The following is a 27,399-nucleotide window of genomic DNA, read 5'->3' on the forward strand; positions in this document are numbered from 1 at the left end:
AATCCTTCAGTCAGACTAAAATGAACCCAAATTTGGCAAGTTAATAGCCAAAGTGCTTTTCCTTTAGATGTTGCACAGTGGAAAAGGAACAAAATTTTAAAAGCTATGCATCAGGTATAGAACTATAAAACAAAGCTGATGGTTTTGTTTCATTCACAACCAAATAGTCCTTTTTAAATGCATAGTGAAAGTCATTTCAAGCTGTCCTATAACTTGCTAGTCTTCTCATTTGTAAGCAATCAGGAAATCTGCTTTTCTGAGAGTCCTACAGTCTACTACAGGTAGAATTTTCTTGGCAAAAATATTTTTTCTCTGTATTCTCCACAAGACTCTTTGGGAAAGCCTGAAATGTTAAACCTTGGCTTCCCAGGGTGCACCGTATCTCTGGGTACTTCAACTCCTGATTTTCAAGTATTTAAACTGTGATAATTAGGCAGTCAAATATACAGCTTACATCCTCAATAAACTTGCTATTTGTGTTTTATTTTTTGAGTACCATAGCTTTCTTTTTGCTCTGTGTAATTACACATAAATTAAGACTCCTGAAGCAGGTGGGTTGTTTCTGTATTTTGACCCTGAGGACCATGTTTCAATTCTGAATATATTCTAACAGACATGTGAGAACCTGGCTGCTGACTTTAACCTTTCCTGTATCTGTCTACATGTGTCTCCTGATTGTCTTCACTGTCCTGTTGATTTATCTTTGTCTTTGCTCATCCCTAGTACAGGAATAGAGAAACTGTTAGACAAAATGTGAACATGTATACAGGCACAACTTGTTTTATTATGCTTTGCTTTATCATGCTTTGTAGTATCATGTCTTCTATAAATTGAAGATGTGTGGCCACCCTGTGTGTTAAGCCATTTTATCAGCAACACTTTTCCAACAGCATCTGCCCACTTCCTGTCTTTGTGTCACATTTTGGTCATTCTTGCGATATTTCAAACCTTTTTCATTAGTGTAATTTTTGTTATGGTGATTTTTGATCAGGATCTTTGATGTCCCTATGTGTAACAGCTTTGGATAAATGTGTGTTCTTGCTACTCCACTCACAGCTGTTCCCCCATCTCTCTCCCTCTCCTTGTGCCTCCATATTCCCTGAGACCCAACAAGACTGAAATCAGGCCAATTATTAACCTTACAATGACCTCTAAGTGTTCAAGAGAAGCAAGAGTCACACATCTCTCACTTTATATCAAAGAAATGATTAAGCTTAGCGAGGAAGGCATGTTGAAAACAGATAGGCTGAAAGCTAGGCCTCTGGCACTGAACAGCTAGCCAGATTGCAAATGCAAACGAAAAGCTCTTGACGGAAATTAAAAGTGCTACTCCAATGAACACACAAATGATAAGAAAGCAAAACAGCTGTATTGATGACATGGAGGAAGCTTTATCAGTCTGAAGAAAAGATCAAGTCAGCCACAACATCCTTTAAGGCAAGGATAATCCAAAGCAAAGCCCTAAGTCTCTTCAATTCTATGAAGGCTGAAAGAGGTGAGGAAGATACACAAGAAAAGTTTGAAGCTAGCAGAAGGTGGGTCATGAGGTTTAAGGAAAGAAACTGTCATATACCAAAAGGGCCAGGTGAAGCAGCAAGCATTAATGCAGAAGCTGCAGCAAGTTATCCAGAAGATCTCAATAAGCTGATTAATGTGACCACACTAAACAACAAATTTTCAGTGTAGATGAAACACCCTTACATTGGGAAGAGATGCCATCTAAGTCTTTCATGGGGCTTCCCTGGTGGCATGCCTGACTTGAAAGCTTCAAAGCACAGGCTGACTCTCTTATTAGGGGCCAGGGCAGCTGGTGACTTTAAGTTGAAGCCAATGCTCATTCACCTTCTGAAACGCCCAGGGTTCTTAAGATTTATGCTATATCTGCTCTGCTGTGTTCCCTAAATGGAACAACAAAACCTGAATAATAGCACATCTATTTACAACATGCTTTACTGAAGATTTTAAGCCTACTGTTGACATCTACTGCTCAGAACAAAAGATTCCTTTCAAAATATTACTGCTTAGTGACCATGCACCGGGTCACACAAGAGCTCTGATGGAGCAGTATGATGAGATGAATGTTGTTTTCATGCCTGCTAACACAGCATCCATTTTGCAGCCCATGTTTCAAGGAGTAATTTCAACTGTCAAGTCTCATTATTTAAGAAATATATTTTGTAAGGCTACAGCAGCATAGACAGTGAGTCTTCTTACAGATATTTGGGCAAAGTAAATGGGAACCCTTCTAGAAAGAATTCACCAATCTAGATGCCATCAAGAACATTCATGATTCACGGGAATAGGTCAAAACAGCAACAGTAACAAGAGTATTCAAGAAGTTTATTCCAACCCACATGGATGGGGTTCAAGACTTCAGTGGAGGAAGTAACTGCAGCTCTGGCAGAAATAGTAAGAGAGTTAAAAGTGGAGCCTGAATTGCTGCAATCTGATGACAACACTCGAACGCATGAGTTGCTTCTTATGCATGAGTAAAACAGGGAATTCTTGAGATGGGATCCACTCTTGATGGAGATGCTCTTGAAGTGACAATAAAGGATTTCTAAATATTACATAAGCTTATGTAATATTTAGAATATTACAAAAATTGATAAGCAGCAGCATAATTTGAGAGGTTTGACTAATTTTGAAAGAAGTTCTACTATAGGTAAAATGCATTATACACTCAAAACAAATAATTCATGAAAGAAAAGAAAGTGAATTGATGCAGCAAACTCCAATGCTGTCCTATTTTAAGAAGTTGCTACAGCCACCTACAACCTTCAACAACCACTACCCTGACTGGTCAGCAGCCATCAACATCAAAGTAAGACCCATCATCAACAAAAAGATCAAAACTTGCTGATGCCCCAAGTGATAATTTGCATTTTTTAGCAAGAGTATTTTTTATTTATGGATGGAGGTTCATAACATTTTACAGGAGATGGAGATTAAAACCTATCCCAAAAAAAGAAATGCAAAAAGGCAAAATGGTTGTCTGAGGCAAAACAAATAGCTAAGAAAAGAAGAGATGCTAAAGGCAAAGGAGAAAAGGAAAGATATAAGCATCTGAACGCAGAGTTCCAAAGAATAGCAAGGAGAGATAAGAAAGCCTTCCTAAGTAATCAGTGCAAAGAAATAGAAGAAAACAATAGAATGGGAAAGACTAGAGATCTCTTCAAGAGAATTAGAGATACTAAGGGAACGTTTCATGCAAAAATGGGCACAATAAAGGACAGAAATGGTATGGACCTAACAGAAGCAGAAGATATGACGAAGAGGTGGCGAGAATACATTGAAGAACTATACAAAAAAATCTTCATGACCCAGATAACCACAATGGTGTGATCACTCACCTAGAGCCAGACATCCTGGAATATGAAGTCAAGTGGGCCTTAGGAAGCATCACTACAAACAAAGCTAGTGGAAGTGATGGAATTCCAGCTAAGCTATTTCAAATCCTAAAAGATGATGCTGGTAAAGTGCTGCACTCAATATGCCAGCAAATTTGGAAAATATTTTGCCATAGGATTGGAAAAGGTCAGTTTTCATTCCAATCCCAAAGAAAGGCAGTGTCAAAGAAAGTTCAAACGACCTCACAACTGCACTCATTTCACATACTAGCAAAGTAATGCAAAGTAAAAAAATTCTCCAAGCCCGGCTTCAATAGTACGTGAACCGTGAACTTCCAGATGCTCAAGTTGGGTTTAGAGAAGGCAGAGGAGCCAGAGATCGAATTGCCAACATCCACTCTATCATCAAAAAAGCTAGAGAATTCCAGAAAAATATCTACTTCTGTTTCATTGACTGTGCTAAAGCCTTTGACTGATGACCACAGCAAACTGTGGAAAATTCTTAAAGAGATAGGAATACCAGACTATCTCACTTGCCTCCTGAGAAACCTGCATGCAGGTCAAGAAGCAACAGTTAGAACCAAACATGGAACAAAAAACTGGTTCCAAATTGGGAAAGGAGTACATCAAGGTTGTATATTGTCACCCTGCTTATTTAACTTATATGCAGAGTACATCATGTGAAATGCCAGGCTGAATGAAGCACAAGCTGGAATCAAGATTGCCAGGAGAAAACACATGAAAAGATGCTCAACATTGCTCATTATTAGAGAAACCACAGAGAAATCAAAATCAAATCAAAACCACAGTGAATATCACATTACACCAGTCAGAACAGCCATCATCAAAAAGTCTACAAACAATAAATGCTGGAGAGGGTGTGGAGAAAAGGGAACGCTCTTGCACTATTGGTGGGAATGTAAATTGATACAGCCACTATGGAAGATGGTATGGAGAGTCCTTAAAAAACTAGAAATAAAGCCACCAATTGACCCAGCAATCCCACTCCTAGGCATATACCCTGAGGAAACCAAAACTGAAAAAGACACATGTATCCCATGGTTCATTGCAGCACTATTTACAATAGCTAGAACATGGAAGCCACCTAGATGTTCATCAACAGATGAATGGTTAAAGAAGTTGTGGTACATATACACAATGGAATATTACTCAGCCATTAAAAAAAATTCATTTGAGTCAGTTCTAATGAGGTAGATGAACCTAGAACCTATTATACAGAATGAAATGAGTAAGAAATAAAAAGATAAATACTGTATTCTAATGCATACATATGGAACCTAGAAAACTGGTACTGAAGAATTTATTTAGGGGCAGCAATGGAGAAACAGACATAGAGAATAGACTTATGGACATGGGGAGAAGGGAGGAGAAGGTGAGATGTACGGAAAGAGTAACATGGAAACTTACATTACCATATGTAAAATAGACAGCCAACGGGAATTTGATGTATGGCTCAGGAAACTCAAATAGGGGCTCTGTATCAGTCTAGAGTGGTGGGATGGGGAGGGAGATGGCAGGGAGGTTCAAAAGGGAGGGGATATATATATATATATATATATATATATATATATATATATATGGCTGATTCATGTTGACGTTTGATATAAAACAGAATAATTCTGTAAAGCAATTATCCTTCAATAAAAAATAAATTAATTTTAAAAAAGATTGCTGGGAGAAATATTGATAACCTCAGAGATGCAAATGACACCACCCTATGTCAGAAAGCCAAGAGGAACTAAAGAGCCTCTTGATGAAGGTGAAAGAGGAAAGTGAAAAAGCTGGCTTAAAACTCAACTTTCAAAAAACGAAGATCATGGCATCTGGTCCCATCACTTCATGGCAAATAGATGGGGAAACAATGGAAACAGTGACAGACTTTATTTTCTTGGAATTCAAAATCACTGCAGATGATGACTGCAGCCATGAAATTAAGAAGACACTTGCTCCTTGGAAGAAAAGCTATGACAAACCTAGACAGCATATTTAAAAGCATAGACATTACTTTGTCAACAAAGATCCATATAGTCAAAGCTATGGTTTTTCCAGTAGTCATGTAGAGTTGTGAGAGTTGGACCATAAAGAAAGTTTAGCACCGAAGAATCAATGCTTTTGAACTGTGATGTTGGAGAAGACTCTTGAAAGTCCCTTGGACAGCAAGGAGATCAAACCAGTCAATCCTCAAGGAAATCAACCCTGAATATTCTTTGAAAGGACTGATGCTGAAGCTCCAATATTTTGGCCACCTGATGTGAAGAGCCAACTCACTGGAAAAGACCCTGATGCTCGGAAATATTGAAGGCAGGAGGTTAAGGGAACAACAGTGGATGAGATGGTTGGATGGAATCACCAACTCAATGGACATAAGTTTGAGCAAGCTCCGGGAGATGGTGAAGCACAGGCAAACCCGGTCCTGTAGTCCATAGGGTCGTAAAGAGTCAGTCATGACTGAGCGACTAAACAAATTTTTTATTTCAGTTATGCACACTTTTAGATACATTATTTCATACTTAATAGACTACAGTCTAGTGTAAATATAACTGTTATATGCACTGAGATACCAAAAAATGGGCGACTCATTTCCTGATACTTGCTTTATTGAAGTGGTCTGGAACCAGACCTGCAACACCTCTGAGGTACACCTGCATAAGAAAAAGTAAATGGCATTATATTGAGTTGGTCACTTTATAAATAGTATTTTTTTCTGCTTTATTATCATTTGAATATTCCTGGTCCCACAGAAAATAGGTAGCAAGACTATGCTTTGAAGATGGGTCTGTGTGTTTTCAAAGATCAAGCTCTTTACTTCTGTTATAATTTTCTAGATTAAGTGTTATGTAATATATCCTTTGCAGGTTGGATCCCTCGGTAAGGAAGATCTCCTGGAGAAGGAAATGACAATCTACTTGAGTATTCTTGCCTGGAGAACCCCATGGACAGAGGAGCCTGGCAGGTACAGCCCATGGGGTCACAGAATTGGACACAACTGAGAGACTGAGCACACGCACAATATATCATTTAGAAGAAAGTATGAACAGTTCTGGAATCAGAATGATAAATGATTTGCATGGTTCTTAAGGGACCACAAGTTTGTGTCTCTACAAGTCTGTGATGCTCAGAGAAGGACAGGAGTGGACAACCATATCAAATCTCTATCAAGACAGAGGCTGAAGACGTACCCGATTAGAAGAGTGGGCTAGCAAGTACCCAAAGACACAGAGATTTGGTTAGGCTTTTCTTCCTCCCCTCATCCTAAAGAAGGACAAACAGCCTAAACTTTCTCAGGGTAATTCATTTTTTCCCCATTATAAAGGGGGACAAAATCTAGGAATGCCCTTTTAAAGTATTTCTTCTCAAACTGTATATATGTCTTGTAAGAAACATGAGGTGGACCTGTGGGCATGGTCTTACTGCTGGAACAACACTAAGTTATGTTATTTGTTTTGCATTTCTAGAAGCAAACTACTGAGTTTAATGGTCAACTTTCATGGTATAATAAAGAATATATCGGTTCTTTATCCCAGGTTTGTGGCACAGAGCCTCAAAAACCCTTGGAATTTCCTAGGTGACAGGAGTGTCTTTGTTAAGCTAATGAAGTGATTCTTGGTGGGTCCTTAGATAGCTCAGAGTAGGGGCTGGTCACAGAAAGACCAACCACTAGTGATTAGAGGATTTGGAACTTTGAGCCAGTTGTATCTCCAGGAAGAGACTGATGGAGGGATCAGGGAGGTCAGAGATTGAATTCGAACATATGGCCAATGAATTAATCAATCATAGCAACACAACAAAACACCAGTAAAAATATCTGGACATGAAGACTCAAAATGTTTCTTAATTGAACACACTGATGTGCCTGGATGATTATTCACCTGGCATAACAGTTCAGTTTCCCTTCTACTTCCCAGGCCTAATCCTGAGCATCTCTTCCATTTGACTGTTCTTCAGTGGTAGCCTTTACAGTAGAACTATAATCATTAGTGTAGTTCTTTCAGTGAGTTTTTTTAGTCTGTAAGCAAATTATTGAACCTAAGAGGGAGCCTAAAGGGGTCATGAGACGCCAGAATTTATAGCCAGTCAGTCAGAAGTGTTCCCTGGTGGCTCAGCTGGTAAAGAATCCGCCTTCAATGAGGGACACCTGGGTTCAGTTCCTGGGCTGGGAAGATCCCTGGAGAAGGGAATGGCTAACCACTCCAGTATTTTGGCCTGGAAAATTCCATGGGCTATACAGTCCATGGGGTCACAAAAAGTTGGACACGACTGAGTGACTTTCACTTTTCAGTCCGAAGTGTGGGTGGCTTTGAGGGTTGCTGCCGGTGTCTCAAGTGGGAGCAGTCTTCAGGAAGAATTTGCATTTAATCAATGGGGTCTATGCTAAATTCGAGAATTACAGAGAGAGAAGAAATCCAGCTCCACCCACCAGAACTCCAACAAAAGCTTCCCTAACCAAGAAACCTTGACAAGCCACTGATACAACCCCATCCACAGCGAGGAAACTCCATAAGAAAGAGAACTCCACAAATTGCCAGAATACAGAAAGGCCACCCCAAATGCAGTAATGTAACCAAGATGAAGAGACAGCAGGTAAAGGAACAGGATAAATGCCCACCAAACCAATCAAAAGAGGAAGAGATAGGGAATCTACCTGATAAAGAATTCCAAATAATGATAGTGAAAATGATCCAAAATCTTGAAATCAAAATGGAATCACAGATAAATAGTCTGGAGACAAGGATTGAGAAGATGCAAGAAAGGTTTAACAAGGACCTAGAAGAAATAAAAAAGAGTCAGTATATAATGAATAATGCAATAAATGAGATCAGAAACACTCTGGAGGCAACAAATGGTAAAATAACGGAAGCAGAAGATAGGATTAGTGAAATAGAAGATAGAATGGTAGAAATAAATGAATCAGAGAGGCAAAAAGAAAAACGAATTAAAAGAAATGAGGACAATCTCAGAGACCTCCAGGACAATATGAAACGCTCCAACATTCGAATTATAGGAGTCTCAGAAGAAGAAGACAAAAAGTAAGACCATGAAAAAATACTTGAGGAGATAATAGTTGAAAACTTCCCTAAAATGGGGAAGGAAATAATCACCCAAGTCCAAGAAACACAGAGAGCTCCAAATAGGATAAACCCAAGGCAAAACACCCCAACACACATATTAATCAAATTAACAAAGATCAAACATAAAGAACAAATACTAAAAGCAGCAAGGGAAAAACAACAAATAACACACAAGGGGATTCCCATAAGGATAACAGCTGATCTTTCGATAGAAACTCTTCAGGCCAGGAGGGAATGGCAAGACATATTTAAAGTGATGAAAGAAAATAACCTACAGCCCAGATTACTGTACCCAGCAAGGATCTCATTCAAATACGAAGGAGAAATCAAAAGCTTTACAGACAAGCAAAAGCTGACAGAATTCAGCACCACCAAACCAGCTCTCCAACAGTTGCTAAAGGGTACTCTAGACAGAAAACACAAAAAGGGTGCATAAACCCAAACCCAAAACAATAAAGTAAATGGCAGTGGGATCATACTTATCAATAATTACCTTAAATGTAAATGGGTTGAATGCCCCAACCAAAAGACAAAGGCTGGCTGAATGGATACAAAAACAAGACCCTATATATGCTGTCTACAAGAGACCCACCTCAAAACAAGGGACACATACAGACTGAAAGTAAAGGGCTAGAAAAAGACATTCCATGCAAATAGAGACCAAAAGAAAGCAGGAGTAGCTATACTCATATCAGATAAAATAGACTTTAAAACAAAGGCTGTGAAAAGAGACAAAGAAGGCCACTACATAATGATCAAAGGATCAATCCAAGAGGAAGATATAACAATTATAAATATATATACACCCAACGTAGGAGCACTGCAATATGTAAGACAAATGCTAACAAGTATGAAAGGGGAAATTAACAATAACACAATAATAGTGGGAGACTTTAATACCCCACTCACACCTATGGACAGATCAACTAAACAGAAAATTAACAAAGAAACACAAACTTTAAATGATACAATAGACTGGTTGGACCTAATTGATATCTATAGGACATTTCGCCCTAAAACAATGAATTTCACCTTTTTCTCATGTGCTCACGGAACCTTCTCCAGGATAGATCACATCCTGGGCCATAAATCTAACCTTGATAAGTTCAAACAAACTGAAATCATTTCAAGCATCTCTTTTGACCATAATGCATTAAGATTAGATCTTAATTACAGGAGAAAAACTATTAAAAATTCCAATATATGGAGGCTGAACAACACGCTTCTGAATAACCAATGAATCACAGGAGAAATCAAAAAAGAAATCAAAATATGCATAAAATGAATGAAAATGAAAACACAACAACCCAAAACCTGTGGGACACTATAAAAGCAGTGTTAAGGGGAAAGTTCATAGCAATACAGGCATACCTCAAGAAACAAGAATAAAGTCAAATAAATAACCTAACTCTACACCTAAAGCAACTAGAAAAGGAAGAAATGGAGAACCCCAGGGTTAGTAGAAGGAAAGAAATCTTAAAAATTAGGGCAGAAATAAATACAAACGAGAAAATAGCAAAAATCAACAAGGCCAAAAGCTGGTTCTTTGAAAGGATAAATAAAATTGACAAACCATTAGCCAGACTCATCAAGAAGCAAAGAGAGAAAAATCAAATCAATAAAATTAGAAATGAAAGTGGAGAGATCACAACAGACAACACAGAAATACAAAGGATCATAAGACACTACTATCAGCGATTATATGCCAATAAAATGGACAACGTGGAAGAAATGGACAAATTCTTAGAAAAGTACAACTTTCCAAAACTGAACCAGGAAGAAATAGAAAATATTAACAGACCCTTCACAAGCACGGAAATGGAAACTGTAATCAGAAATCTTCCAGCAAACAAAAGCCCAGGTCCAGACGGCTTCACAGCTGAATTCTACCAAAAATTTGGAGAAGAGCTAACACCTATCCTACTGAAACTCTTTCAGAAAATTGCAGAGGAAGGTAAACTTCCAAATTCATTCTATGAGGCCACCATCACCCTAATACCAAAACCTGACAAAGATACCACAAGGAAAGAAAACTACAGGCCGATATCACTGATGAACATAGATGCAAAAAACCTTAACAAAATTCTACCAATCAGAATCCAGCAACACATCAAAAAGATCATACACCATGATCAAGTGGGCTTTATCCCAGGGATGCAAAGATTCTTCAATATTAGCAAATCAATCAGTGTAATTCACCAGATTAACAAATTGAAAATAAAAGCCATAATGATTATCTCAATAGATGCAGAGAAGGCCTTTGACAAAATTCAACATCCATTTATGAAAAAAAAAAAAAAAAAAAAAAAAAACTCTCCAGAAAGCAGGAATAGAAGGAACGTACCTCAACATAATAAAAGCTATATATGACAAACCCACAGCAAACATTATCCTCAATGTTGAAAAATTGAAAGCATTTCCCCTAAAATCAGGAACAAGACAAGGGTGCCCACTTTCATCGCTACTGTGCAACATAGTTCTGGAAGTTTTGGCCACAACAATCAGAACAGAAAAAGAAATAAAAGGAATCCAAATTGGAAAAGAAGAAGTAAAACTCTCTCACTCTTTGCAGATGACATGATCCTCTACATAGAAAACCCTAGAGACTCCACCAGGAAATTACTAGAACTAATCAATGAATATAGTAAAGTTGCAGGATATAAAAGCAACACACAGAAATCCCTTGCATTCCTATACACTAATAATGAGAAAGCAGAAAAAGAAATTAAGGAAACAATTCCATTCACCATTGCAACGAAAAGAATAAAATACTTGGGAATATATCTACCTAAAGAAACTAAAGACCTATATATAGAAAACTATAAAACACCGAAGAAAGAAATCAAAGAGGACACTAATAGATGGAGAAATATACCATGTTCATGGATCAGAAGAATCAATATAGTGAAAATGAGAATACTACCCAAAGCAATCTACAGATTCAATGCAATCACTATCAAGCTACCAACGGTATTTTTCACAGAGCTAGAACAAATAATTTCACTATTTGTATGGAAATACAAAAAAAAACCTCGAATAGCCAAAGCTATCTTGAGAAAGAAGAATGGAACTGGAGGAATCAACCTGCCTGACTTCAGGCCCTACTACAAAGCCACAGTCATCAAGACAGTATGGTACTGGCACAAAGACAGAAATATAGATCAATGGAACAAAATAGAAAGCCCAGAGATAAATCCACGCACCTATGGACACCTTATCTTTGACAAAGGAGGCAAAAATATACAATGGAGAAAAGACAATCTCTTTAACAAGTGGTGCTGGGAAAACTGGTCAACCACTTATAAAAGAATGAAACTAGAACACTTTCTAACATCATTCACAAAAATAAACTCAAAATGGATTAAAGATCTAAATGTAAGACCAGAAACTATAAAACTCCTAGAGGAGAACATAGGCAAAACACTCTCCGACATAAATCACAGCAGGATCCTCTATGACCCACCTCCCAGAATATTGGAAATAAAAGCAAAAATAAATGAATGGGATCTAATTAAAATTAAAAGCTTCTGCACAACAAAGGAAACTATAAGCAGGTGAAAAGACAGCCTTCTGAATGGAAGGAAAAAATAGCAGATGAAACAACTGACAAACAACTAATCTCAAAAATATACAAGCAACTCCTGAAGCTCAATTCCAGAAAAATAAATGACCCAATCAAAAAATGGGCCAAAGAACTAAACAGACATTTCTCCAAAGAAGACATACAGATGGCTAACAAACACATGAAAAGATGCTCAACATCACTCATTATCAGAGAAATGCAAATCAAGACCACAATGAGGTACCATTTCACACCAGTCAGAATGGCTGCGATCCAAAAGTCTACAAGCAATAAATGCTGGAGAAGGTGTGGAGAAAAGGGAACCCTCTTACACTGTTGGTGGGAATGCAAACTAGTACAGCCACTATGGAGAAGAGTGTGGAGAGTCCTTCAAAAACTACAAATAGAACTGCCTTATGACCCAGCAATCCCACTGCTGGGCATACACACTGAGGAAACCAGAATTGAAAGAGACACGTGTACCCCAATGTTCACTGCAGCACTGCTTATAATAGCCAGGACATGGAAGCAACCTTATGTCCATCAGCAGACGAATGGATAAGAAAGCTGTGGTATATATACACAATGTAGTATTACTCAGCCATTAAAAAGAATATTTTTGAATCAGTTCTAATGAGGTGGATGAAACTGGAGTCGATTATACAGAGTGAAGTAAGCCAGAAGGAAAAACACCAATACAGTATACTAACACATATATATGGAATTTAGAAAGATGGTAACGATAACCCTGTATGTGAGACAACAAAAGAGACACAGATGTATAGAACAGTCTTTTGGACTCTGTGGGAGACAGAGAGGGTGGGATGATTTGGGAGAATGGCATTGAAACATGTATAATATCATACAAGAAATGGATCACCAGTCCAGGTTTGATGCATGATACAGGATGCTTGAGGCTGGTGCACTGGGATGACCCAGAGGGATGGTACGGGGAGGGCGGTGGGAGGGGGGCTCAGGATGGGGAACACGTGTACACCTGTGGCAGATTCATGTTGATGTATGGCAAAACCAATACAAAATTTTAAAGTAATTAGCCTCCAATTAAATTAAATAAATTTATAATAAAAAAAAATAAAAAGCAGAGACATTACTTTGCCAACAAAGGTTCATCTAGTCAAAACTATGGTTTTTCCAGTAGTCATGTATGGATGTGAGAGTTGGACTATAAAGAAAGCTGAGCACTGAAGAATTGATGCTTTTTTTCAAAATTTAAATTTATTGATTTTAATTGTCTCTTTCAATTTTGGTTAATTGTCTCTTTCAATTCTGGTTTCCTTGGTGTGTATGCCCAGCAGTGGGATTGCTAGGTCATAAGGCAGTTCTATTTCCAGTTTTGAAGGACTCTCCACACTCTTCTCCATAGTGGCTGTACTAGTTTGCATTCCCACCAACAGTGTAAGAGGGTTCCCTTTTCTCCACACCTTCTCCAGCATTTATTGCTTGTAGACTTTTGGATCGCAGCCATTCTGACTGGTGTGAAATAGTACCTCACTGTGGTTTTGATTTGCATTTCTCTGATAATGAGTGATGTTGAGCATCTTTTCATGTGTTTGTTAGCCATCTGTATGTCTTCTTTGGAGAAATGTCTGTTTAGTTCTTTGGCCCATTTTTTGATTGGGTCATTTATTTTTCTGGAATTGAGCTTCAGGAGTTGCTTGTATATTTTTGAGATTAGTTGTTTGTCAGTTGTTTCATCTGCTATTTTTTCCTTCCATTCAGAAGGCTGTCTTTTCACCTGCTTATAGTTTCCTTTGTTGTGCAGAAGCTTTTAATTTTAATTAGATCCCATTCATTTATTTTTGCTTTTATTTCCAATATTCTGGGAGGTGGGTCATAGAGGATCCTGCTGTGATTTATGTCGGAGAGTGTTTTGCCTATGTTCTCCTCTAGGAGTTTTATAGTTTCTGGTCTTACATTTAGATCTTTAATCCATTTTGAGTTTATTTTTGTGAATGATGTTAGAAAGTGTTCTAGTTTCATTCTTTTATAAGTGGTTGACCAGTTTTCCCAGCACCACTTGTTAAAGAGATTGTCTTTTCTCCATTGTATATTTTTGCCTCCTTTGTCAAAGATAAGGTGTCCATAGGTGCGTGGATTTATCTCTGGGCTTTCTATTTTGTTCCATTGATCTATATTTCTGTCTTTGTGCCAGTACCATACTGTCTTGATGACTGTGGCTTTGTAGTAGAGCCTGAAGTCAGGCAGGTTGATTCCTCCAGTTCCATTCTTCTTTCTCAAGATAGCTTTGGCTATTCGAGGTTTTTTTGTATTTCCATACAAATAGTGAAATTATTTGTTCTAGCTCTGTGAAAAATACCGTCAGTAGCTTGATAGGGATTGCATTGAATCTATAAATTGCTTTGGGTAGTATACTGATTTTCACTATATTGATTCTTCTGATCCATGAACATGGTATATTTCTCCATCTATTAGTGTCCTCCTTGATTTCTTTCACCCAGTATTTTATAGTTTTCTATATATAGATCTTTAGTTTCTTTAGGTAGATATATTCCTAAGTATTTTATTCTCTTTGTTGCAATGGTGAATGGAATTGTTTCCTTATTTCTCTATTTTCTCATTATCAGTGTATAAGAATGTAAGGGATTTCTGTGTGTTGATTTTATATCCTGCAACTTTACTATATTCATTGATTAGTTCTAGTAATTTTCTGGTGGAATCTTAGGGTTTTCTATGTAGAGGATCATGTATTCTGCAAACAGTGAGAGTTTTACTTCTTCTTTTCCAATTTGGATTCATTTCTTTTTCTGCTGTGATTGCTGTGGCCAAAACTTCCAAAACTATGTTGAATAGTAGTGGTGAAAGTGGGCACCCTGTCTCTGCTTTTTAATATGCTGTCTAGGTTTGTCACAGCTTTCCTTCCAAGGAGCAACTGTCTTTTAATTTCATGGCTGCACTCACCATCTGCAGTGATTTTAGAGCCCAAGAAAATAAAGTCTATCACTGTTTCCATTGTTTCCCCATTCTCCAATAACTTCATTTGCAAAGGTACACTACATGGAAGATAACTTTAAACTTTGTATAATAAAAATAACTTTATCCTACCCACATACTCGGTGTGTCTACTTTTCCTGGTATGGGGTTATAGATTGTACATTACTTTCTCCTGGGATTTTGATAGTATTTTCCACTGTCTTGAGCCTTCATTCATGTGCCTCTTGGACTGATCCTTTACTGTTTTTCTAGTTGACTTTTATAACTTTTTGTCATCTAAGGAGATCTACTTTTATGTTACTCAGTTTTACTCATGGTTTTAAAAATATTAACTAGCAACTTAATTTTGAACAGTTGTTTCTTATTCTCTGAATGTTCATTTAGATCACATCCAGGTCCTACTTAATAGACGCAATATTCTTCTCTTATCAAGTAGAGAATAAGACAAATTACAGGAGTTTCTCTTTAAGTTTCCTGTGTTTCCCGGATTGTCCAGTTAGTCTTTTTTTATTGTTTCATTTAGGCTCTATCTTTCAAGTTAAAGACTCTTCTCAAATATGTTTGAATCTCTGCCCTAACATTTATATCAGAGACTGCTGCATCACTGAACATTCCACCATCCTTTATTAGTTTCTTAAATCCTCCCTATATTTCTGTAAATAGTCCCTTCTTATAATTCTTTTTAATGATCTCAATGGCTGTGTTATCTGTAATGCCACATTAGCCAATAAAAAAATGCAAACCTTCCCTCTTTCATAATTTCCAGATCCAGTAGGCTAAAAATATATATTGATTAAATCAGTTAAATCACAAGACAAATTTCCTTTGACAAAGTTATTTCATCTGTAAATCTAAAACCCATATTGCATATGTGCAGCTTTTTCTTGAAAGAGGGGCCACAGCTTCCATTAGGGTCTCAAAAGGATTAATAATTTAAATATACTTAGAAATGATTCTCTTTAACATTGAATTTATCTCCCAGAAATATTAGATCTGACATTGTAGTAGCTGATACATGGTGGCAAAAATACAGTATGCAATTTAAGTATCACAACTCTTTTCTAAGAGACGCTGATTTTATTTTAGAGATTATAAACAAGGCTTTGACTTGAACATTTTCTTATAAGTGTTATGCTAAAAAATAAATTTTAAGTAACATTTCTTGCCTAATAAGAATCACTAAGTTAAATTTAATTGAACCAAAGTTTCAGTAAAATTTTATTATTTTAATGTTTCCAAAGTAGTACTATGCATGTTGCCAAGAATTTTACTCTTTGTTTATGAACTTCATCTCCTTTTCCAAAGGTTTATATGTCTTCATATATGCAGAAATTTTAATGCTAAAGAAAGCTTTTATGTTTAAATTATGGGTTTTCCAGACATTGCTTCACCTTTTTCAATTATTTTTAACTATAAAAAAAAGATTTCAGCAATTATACTTGAATGTTTATAAGTCATTGGCAGGATGTAACAAATCCAAAGAAAAATATTGAAGGGCTAAGTTAATGCCCAGGATAATTAGAATAGTGTCTCACTATACAAAACAGCATGAAACAAAATTCAGAACTAATGGACTAAATCTCATGAGCATATTGTTTTTAATAATTGAACAGGAAAACAGATATTCAAGATTTTTCAAAGTGACATTAGTAAAACCTATTGAAAAGGCAATATTTCCTTTTGTAGAACTGACTTAATTTTCTTCCTGTCTTGCTGTGCCTAATATCTTCCATAATTGTTGAAGGCAGGCAATTTATATTGAGTGATAGGGCAACTTAAATATTAGAATAAAGGTTGATTTCTTCTCCCTACACTTACAAACCCAAGAACAAAATAGAGAATTAGATGTCTCTGGATATGTGGCAAGTAATCAGTATATAATACACCACATCATTTATTATTTTAATTACACATTAAGGTATTTTACAATTTTAGCTGATAGATCTTTTCTTTTCAGCCTGCATTCATGTAGCAGCTATGTTGCAGTGTGTTTCTTATGCCTTCCAAGATTATCTGAAGACCCAACCCTAGCAGTTCTTATTCCCTAAAGTCAGTATAGCTGCTCTCTCTGACCCTCCCTGGAAACAAAGCTTTTGTTATTTATGTCACTCATCTGTTAACTCTGGCACATAGCTAACCTGTGGGAAAACCATCGCTTGTGATGGTAAAGATGTGACCTGACAAAAATATTAAAGGAGAACGTATACCCAACTGGATGTTTCATTATAGAATCAACTTCACCACTGAATAGCTATGTGACTTGGGCAAGTCCCTGGATTTCTTTGAACTTCAACTTACTAGTTTGTCAGGGAGAAGGGTCTTACCTGAACTTCTTACCTTAGGATCTGTGAAGGTTAAATGAGGCAGCATTTAATATGGTCAAGTGCTATGTTATTTTAAGGCATTCTTCTCTAATGTACAGGTAATAACTGCTAACACATATTAAACACACGCTATGTTCCACACTAGATCTTTTATAGTCATTGTCTTATTTCAGCATTAGAAAACCCTATAGAGTGAGGACTATTATTACACTTATTTTACAGATGAAGGGTCTGAAGGATAAATTAAGTTAAGCAATTTATTCATGATCACACCATTAGGAGGCGATGGAAACAGGCTATGAACCCAGGCAGGCTGGCTCCTGAGGCCATCATGTTCTGTTGAATTCTGCTACATTACCTTCTGTAAAGCCAAGATTTTTTTTCACTCCTTTTGAGGAGACACCGTGTTTTAGATGAGCAATTCCACTATCACACCACTGGAAAATCATACCGTCTATACCCATCTTAAAAATCATGCATCTGAAATTGCCTGATGCAACCCAGATAACGATAATACCCCATGGAATTCATACCTTCTCCAACCCCTCCTGCCTAATAATAACTATTATGCTAACTGCACATCACTCCCAGTAGAGAAATGTCTTCTTATCTTTTGACAAGGAGCTGTCAGTATAATTTCCTCATTGAACTTGTCAACCAGGAGCTGAGATTTTGCCACCACAGCATCCTTGGGACAGCATGCTTCTTCCCTTCATGCTCAGGCCTAAAACCAGTCATGTTACAGGTCTCCGTTCTTCCTACTTCTGTCTCCCCAGGAATTAAATTAAGACTGTCATGTTAAGGCAAATTGAAAAAGGAGCGCTTATGTTTAACTGTCATTCTCATTGATAGCAGAAACTCTTCTGCAGAGGATCTTTGAAAAACAAACTTTTAAGAACTTATTCATATGAACATATAAAATCAAACACAGGGCTTCCCTGGTGGTTCAGTGGATAAGAATCCACCTGCCAATGCAGGGGACACGGGTTCAATCCCTGGTCTGGGAAGATTCCATATGTTATGGGGCAACTAAGCCTGTGCCCCACAACAGGAGAAGCCATCCCAATGATAATCCTACACACTGCAATGAAGAGTAGCCCCTACTCACCACAACTAGGGAAAGCCCACTAGCAACAACAAAGATCCGTGCATGCTTGATTGCTCAGTTGGGTCTGACTCTCTGCAACCCTGTGGACTGTAGCCCACCAGGCTCCTCTGTCCATGGGATTCTCCCAGCAAGAATACTAGAGTGAGTTGCCATTTTCTACTCCAGGGGATTCTTCCTGACCCAGGGATCCAACCCACATATTTCATGTCTCCTGTACTACAGGCAGATTCTTTACCAGTTGAGCTATCAGGGAAGTCCAACAAAGACACAGAGCAACCAAAAAATCAAATAATTTTAAAAATCAAGCATGAGACAGATATACAAGAAGTCATGTTCAAAATGGATTTAATCCTTTACTGGCTGTGTGTTACCTCTTTATCTGCCTCATATATGTTTTAAGTTTAAGACTGTCAATATTTGAGACTTCCAAAAGCACAAGACATCTCCATGGTAAATTTCTGAGCAAAGTAACTTGGGATAAGATGTCTTAGCAGATTGGTAATTTTGTAGAACATATTTTGAACAATTAACCTCAAAGGGGTATGATAACAGTTAATATCTGACTGAGTGATCACTATCAGGCATATACATTATCTCATGTAAACCTTAAAGGTATACCTAAGTAGACACTGCTGTTAGGTCTATACATCAAGAAGAATGAGGCTTAGAGATGTTGAATAATGTCCCCTAGTAGAGACAGCATATAAGCCCAGTCCTGAGCTCACCCATAGGCAGTTTAACCCCTATGCTTCCTGAAGCAAGGCCACATCACGCAAACATGGTAAGTTACCAAGTCAGTTCTCCTAACCGGCATTCTAACAGTAATTTCTTTCCTGTGTGAAGGCCATTTCAAATCCAGGGCACACCCATATTTGTGATGGATCTCTCAGCCCTCCATCAGAGTACGGGAAAAAAAAATTCAAATTGCTAGGGCTCATTCAAAATACGTGAAGTCGCAAATTATACGTTGAATAATTAGTAAGATAGAATGAAAAGCGATTCGACCTTAACATGTTTCTCCTTCTCAAGTTTTCACTTTAGATGTAATTATCTCTTTTCAGGGAAAAATGATTTTTGAAGAATGCTCGGATTGCATGCATGTGAAAAGTCAGCCTCAGTCATCCTCTACTGTCACTGTTAAGGGCAATATTGTCAGGTTTCCTTAACAACTAGGAACAGCAAGCACCCTCCACCGGGAGTCAGGTCTGGTTCTGTTCTCTCTCTGCTGTACTGACCTGCTTCTCAGTGAACTCAGGGAGCACCTCTCTGAGGAGAGCTGTTCAAATCTGCAAAATGGAAAGAGCCTCACACAGTCTATTTTGAAAAGAAGAGATTTAAAGATCAAGTAAAAATAAATCTGCACAGTTTGGTGAAAAAATAAGTTGCTAGAAGCTTACAAATATAAAAAAGTCCCATCTTAAAATCAGCAGCTCAGAGATGTAACGGCATTCTTATCATCTCCATACCCATGCACACTGTCTCTGTCAAGAAATTAACTGAGCTGCTTTTAAGAGACATGAAGTCTTGCCTACTTCAGTGCAATCGAATTTTAAGTCTTTTTCGCATGCTATTGTTAAGCTGCTTTCCCAATTTTCTGTAATTTTCTCTTTGCTTTTACTGAAAGTATAAGAACTTGCTTCAGTTGAAAATAAGCTATATAAAAGTAGGGACTTTTGTTGCTTTCTATTTGCTGATGTATCTATAGCAATTAGAGAGGCATCTGCCACATGGTAACTCAAAAATATTGCTGAACTAACTGAGCAAAATGTGATATAATTTCGTACTAATTTCTAAAGAAAATTCCAGTACATGTGTGTCATACTGCACTACAGATACAGTGCTGGGTGAGTTATATACACAGTTTCATGTAAGTATTACACAGTATTAAGAAGAAAGTAACTTTCAGGAAGAAAAACAAAAAGATTACTTCCTTTTCTTTACTTCCATGTTTATAACATCAAAAGTCACTTTGTATGAGCTGAAATAACTAGTAATTAAAATAACTGCCATTTATGGAATATTCCAAAGTAGATGATTTTACAAATCTTTACAGTCAACACATCGAGAAGGCATTATTCTTATTTTAAAGATGAGGAAATCAAGACACAATGAAGAGCTTACAGACAATGACCAAGAAATCTCCGTCATTCATTCTGCCATCACCCTAGCACTTTCGGCCTCACTCAGTCCCCCAGGTCACCTCTTCTATCTGCTATCATGACCTTTCCACTTGTCTCTCTTCAAGGCAGCGTGAGAACTGGGAACACAAAGAACTCACTGAATTTTTTTTTGAAAACAAATGGTTGTATCCAGTATGTGAGAAGCCTCAAACAATTAAGATTCTGATCCATGAAAGAGTATTCAGGGACTTCTCTGGTGGTCCAGTGGACAAGAATCCGCCTGCCAGTGCAGAGGACACAGGTTCCATCCCTGGTCCAGGAAGATCTCACATGCCTCAGAGCAACTCAGTCCTGGTGCTACAATGATTGACGCCCACACACCTAGAGCCCACGCTCTGGAACAAGAGAAGCGACCGCAATGAGAAGGCCAAGCACCACAAGAAAGGGGACCCCTGCTCACAGCAACCAGAGAAGGCCTGAGTGCAACAACTAAGACCCAGCACAAGCAAAAATAAGTAAATGAACAAAATTTTTCTAAAAGAGTATTTGGGCGCTTCCCTTGTGGCTCAGCTGGTAAAGAATCTGCCCACAACGTGGGAGACTGGGGTTTGATTCCTGGGTTGGGAAGATCCCCTGGAGAAGGGAAAGGCTATCCACCCCAGTATTCTGGCCTGGAGAATTCCATGGACTGTATGTATGGTCCATGGGGTCACAAAGAGTCGGACACAACTGAGCAGCTTTCATTTTCACTTTCTTTCAGGAGAGTATTCAGGACTTCCTCAAATATAGGGAAGCTTACAAAGTAAAATGGCTCTGGGATCAAACACATTTCAAAGATGATGAAACAACTCCATTTCTGAGCAGGACCTCTTAGCACCATTGTTTAATGTGTTACATAAGTCCTGTTGGGATTTCCCTGGTGGCTCAGCGGTAAAGAATCCACCTGCCAATGTGGGAGACTTGGGTTCATTCCCTGGAGGAAGAAATGGCAACCCACTCCAGTATTCTTGCCTGGGAAATCCCATGGACAGAGGAGCCTGGTGGGCTTCAGTCCATGGAATCACCAAGAGTCAGACATGACTTAGCGACTAAACAACAATAATTCCTGTAAAAACTTAACCAGCTTTTCTCCAAATGTATTTTACTAGAGATACTCCTTTTAGAGTAGGCATCATTTAGGTTAGTATATGATACATACCAGTGTCTAGCTACATATTTGTAGTAATTTTTTTTTTAATCCAAAAATGCTCTTCCCCCATAAGAGGTATCAACTAAACACTGAGTGATGAAATGGAAGGGGGTCTTGTCACTTCTCTGGTATTTTGATAACTGGAGTCTAAACATCACTGCATAAGTTTTCAATGTCTCATGTAAAAATAAAGTTTTTAAAAAATAAAACAATGAAAAATAAGCTCTTGAGTTTAACACAAGGAAACAATTCATTAGAATCTTAATATAGTATCTGTAGAAACTAGCTCTCTGAAAACACTTGCAATGCTAATAAATTTCCTTCTTAAAACTTGAATTAAATATATAAAGGTAACATGTTCCTGCTGAGAAATAATTTCCTAATGAGTGACTAAGTCATAGAACCTATTTAGCAGAGTTATTACAGTTGTTACTAATAAAATTGGCCTCTCCTTTAAATGTGGAAAAACTGTAATAGTTCCAATACCCATTATACATTATCCCTAAATTACATATTGAAACTTGGCAGAATTATGCCAAGATGTAATCAGAAGGAATCATGAGGTGAGCAATTTTCAGAAGCTTAATTTAATTCAACATCTTTTTAACTGTATCTTCCAAAATAATACTTACAAAGAGCAATTGGTTTGATTGAAGGGGGAAACCTTACTGCTTCATTGATCACCATCTTCCATACTTGTTTGGATGGTATTGCACATGATACGCTTTGTAGCAATCCAATCATGAAGACAATAGCACCACAGATATTTCTTTAATAGAAATAGATATATCTAGCAGAAGCAGTATAAAAAGTCAAAGGGCTTTCTTTCTAGAACTCACGGTCACAGAATACATATGTGTGTCTCTGTTTTTCAAGGCAATTAGTGCATCAGCTGGTCAGAGAGATTACGGGTTCTTGAGTAGAAGAACAAAGGATTGAATATCCAAAAGTTTGTCCCTTACAATCTCTATGACATGAGGCAAGATGCTTAGCTGATATTCCTTCTTTACATCTAAAACAAGAATTCTGAGCTATCTTTACAGAATTACTGAGAGAATTAAATGGTATACGTAGATATCACCCACACAACACCGTATATACCACATACGAGTATTTTATTCCAGGGTATCTTTACAAGAATGTCTGTAGAGCAAATAGCCTTGAAAAAATAGAGCATTTCCTTCTGGGATGGAGGGCAAACTTGTCTCCCAATGCACATAATAAGAACATAGCCTCACTTTGGGGCAAAGGATGGATGGATTTTTCAGCAGCCCCTTACAACATGGGGAGAGTCCTAAGCTCGGTGCTCTTCAGGGGGCACAGACAGACCAGACAGCGTCCCCCAGGTCTGCTCTGTGTCATCACCGCCACCGCCTGGAAGTGGAGGGCAGGGGGATCCCAGGCACAGGTGTTGCTCAGACCACGTGCTGCACCCTGAGTGGTGGCATCCTCTCTCTCTCCCTCGGCAGCCTTGCGTATGCACTCTGCACATATGAAACGGTGGCAGGCTACTGGTTTCCTGTAAGAAGGGTTGCATTTCAGCCCCTTCAGTTCTTGACAGCCAGCACAAACACAGGCACTTAACACAGAAATGTCTTATTCCACACTGGTTTAAATTGTCCTTTTTAAAAAAAATATTGGCACGTAACAAGTGAAGATATCAGTGACCTCACTTTATGTGTAAACTGTATATTGTCAGGGAAGCATCTGTGAAATAAACGCTACCACTGTGTATTTGCCTAATAAGCATTGCCCATCATCTCTTAACTCCTCCTTAGGACTTTCCTTCACCCAATCAACAGTGTGGGTAGAAAACTTGGGAGAGAAAATTCAGGCATTTGACTTAACCAGGAATCTGGGTCGCTTCATGTGGCTGTAAAGCCAGAAAGCTGGGGAATTAAAACCCTGACAGCACTGACTCCGCTGACTAATCAAGCAAACTACGCAGACCTGCCTTCAGTGGGCCATTCTCATGAAGGAAATAGCGTCTTGGGTAGCTTTTTCTTTAAAGAGAATCTGGACAATTGTTATTTGGAAAAATATATAAATAGTAGGTGAAATATTTTACATGGGCCCTTCTTTCAGGAATTTATGTAATTATGAATGAAACCCTCTATTTCATCATACTACAGTAACCAATATTATCACTACCGTTTTAAAATAAAGCTAAAGAAAAAATAGTCCTTCAAATAATTCTCCTTTAAATTCTCCTTCAAATAATTCTTTGTTTCCTAGTTTTGTTTTGTTTTGTTTCTTTTTCTGTTTGCATGCTTGCTAAGTAGCTTCAGTCATGTCTGACTGTTTACAACCCCATGGAATGTAGCCCACCAGGCTCCTCTGTCCATGAGGATTCTCCAGACAAGAATACTGGAGTGGGACGCCATTTCCTCCTCCAGGGGATCTTCCCAACCCAGAGACCAAACCCTCGCCTCTAATGTCTCCTGCGTTAGCAGGCAGGTTCTTACCACAGCAAACAGCAGAATCCCCCTCCTAATTCTCAATCTGTCTCACAGTCTGGAGTAGAGATTCGCATTAGAGTGTACTAAGTCTTTCATTAAAGTGGAGGTGATAATGGTCCACTGATCAGAATGACCATCATTAAAACGTCTACAAATAACAAATGCTGGAGAGGGTGTGGAGAAATGGGAACCCTCCTACACTGTTGGTGGGAATGTAAATTGGTGCAGCACTATGGAAAAAGTTTGAGATTCCCCAGAAAACTAAAAACAGACCTACCATATGATCCAGCAATCCTACTCCTGGGTATATATCCAGACAAAAGTAATTCAGAAAGATACATGCACCCCCATGTTCACTGCAGCACTGTTTACAATAGCCAAGACAGGGAAACCACCTAAATGGCTGTCCATCAACAGATGAGAGGAGGAGGAAGACGTGCTACCGTGACACAGAAAAGAATGGAACAGCACCATTGGCAGCAACATGGGGGAAATTAGATTATCACACGAAGTGAAGTACGTCAGAAACAAAGAAACATATGATATCACTTATGTGGAATATAAAATATGACACAGACGAAACTACCCACAAAAGAGAAAAAGAGTCACAGACACAGAGAATAGACTGGATTGCCAAGGGGGAGGGACGTGGGAGAGGGGTGAATCGGGAGTTTGGGTTTAGTGGATGACATCTATTATATATATATAATGGGTAAACAAGGTCCTACTGTATAGCACAGGGAACTAGATTCAATATCCTGTGATAAGCCATAATGGAAAAGAATATATCCATATGCCACAGTCATTCTGCTGTACAACAGTAATTAACACATCACTGTAAATCAACCAAACTTCAACAACAAAAACGCATAAGTGATGCTGCTCTTTCATGCCTTTGGCATGAAACAGAATAGGATTGGGCTGCACGGGACCCAGGTACAAAAGGAGCAGTAAGCACATCCTGCAATCCATCACGGTCTACCTGAAAAATAAAGCTGCCTCTTTAAATCTCAGTTCTCACCGACTGCCCTTTCCCCGAAGTGTTAGAAAAACTGTAAGATCCAAAGATAACTTGGAAGATAATGTATTTGAATTTTTCTCCAAATTAAACTTGAGGGAGCTCACCAGTGAAACTTAATTTCTTAAGAATAAGTCACAAGTTCAGCATCAACGTGACCTTTCCTTCATTTGGATCTCTAGACTGTGTGCCTTCATATGGGTGTGTGTGCTCATTACAGAATCTGTAACAATCATTTAACGCTGAACTTGCCTTTCTGAAGGACCTTTCATTAGTCTTATCTGAAACAAAGGAAAATAAATTGGAGAGAACTAGCAAACTCTTTATTGAAAAGGAGCTGCTTTGAAGAGCAGCAAAATCAGTTTGACTTATCAGCAGTCTTTCTCTCCACATGCTTATTCTAAAAAGTCACAGTACACTCATTTGTTGTTGTTGTTGTTGTTTTAACCTGGGGTGGTTTTCTTTTTTGCAAGTAACTGATTTGGAAATGGATAATATTTCAGCCAATCAAAATGAGAGGGAATTTCCAGAAATGAATTCCTGATTCTTGTATGAATAAGTTAAAAGATGCTGAGAAAAGGTCCCTCTTCTTTCCAGTTGTAGTCACATCTGCCTGCGATGCTAAGCACAACTACAGCATCTTGAGATCATGAATTAGTGAGTAAAATTCACAAAGGATGTCAAAGCAGAGATGGGGAGACGTCTGGGTCCTTGGCTATTAAATCAACCAAACTGCCTGACCAATGAAGTTTTCATAACATATATTTCTTTTTGTTTATGCCAGTTTGAGTTTTCCAGCTGAAAATATCACTAACAATATGCTATCCAGGGCCTCCCTGATGTCTGATTATACTCAGCCATCCTACAAATTTTCAGTGTTATAGAGAAGACTGAGATGGAAGTTGATTAGAAAATAGTAAAGGCTTACTTCAATTCTAAGGTTCTCTTAAGCTATAATTTTATGCATATCATATCACTGTTTTTAATGAGTAGAGTTAACTTTATAAAAGAAAAGAGAAAAGTATCTTATTGAGTATATATCACATCAATCCTAACTATTCATTGGAAGGACTGATGCCGAAGCTCCAACACTGCGGCCATCTGATGCAAAGAATCAATTCATTGGAAAAGGCCCTGGTGCTGGGAAAGACTGAAGGCAGCAGGAGAAGGGAGCTACAGGGGATGATATGGCTGGATGGCATCACCAACTCAATGGACATGAGTTTGAGCAGATTCAGGGAGATAGTAGAGGACAAGGAAGCCTGGCATGCTGCAGTCCATGGGGTCACAAAGAGTCAGACACAACTGAGCAGCTGAACAACAATATAAGGTGGCAGGCACCCGATTCAGTGCTTTTCATTCTGCACTGGAACATCAGAGTGGGCCAACAGACGAGACGGTGAGTGTTGCCATTTGCTTTCCATCCTGCAGCTGTGGAACTACAAAAGCATTCCTGGTCTTCTCGATTAGATTGTGAGGAGAAAATATAAGCTGCCTATGATGGCCATTTCTGTATTTACTGCCACGTCTGGAGAGTCAGTGAGAGCACTATCTGAAGATGGGTGAGCTGAGCTCATCTCTACCTCCTGCCAGGTCTTCCCACTCCTCAGCCTACACCATGGCCACAGAAATGGGCAAGAAAAGCTCAAAGCAACAAATAAAACTGTGGTGGAGAGTTACAGAATGGGAAAAAACAATAATTAGCCCAAATAAAAAATGGTCTGCAGTGCTGGCTTATATTAATATTACAACCAGCCTGTAGGGAAAAATTGTCTAAATATTAGTAAGTTGGATGAGGATTTCTCTGAAGTATATTTTCCACATAGTATGTGATGTGGTAACTCCTCCATGGAGCTATAAAAAATGAAAAATGCTAATTATTCTGTACTTCAAAATCATGAATAGAAAAGACTTGAGCATTAAAATTACATTTAGAACTTGCATTCATTTTGAGTTTAAAAAAAATGACAACACATTGTAAATGCTTTATTTAAAGAAAAACGAGATAGATACCCTGTAGAGCGTTTTGCTCCTCACTGTGATGCTTGTCAGTGAGTGCTAGGATATCGTGCATTTTGGCACTTAGTTATACTTTGTCCTCTTTTATCATCCAAATGTCCAGTTTGTGTATGTCTTGTTTTGCTAAAAATTGTAAACTATTTGATAATAGTCAATTACAAACATGATTTTAAAAAAACACAACTTG

Source organism: Budorcas taxicolor, chromosome 16, assembly GCF_023091745.1.
Source record: "Budorcas taxicolor isolate Tak-1 chromosome 16, Takin1.1, whole genome shotgun sequence".
Taxonomy (NCBI): Eukaryota; Metazoa; Chordata; class Mammalia; order Artiodactyla; family Bovidae; genus Budorcas; species Budorcas taxicolor.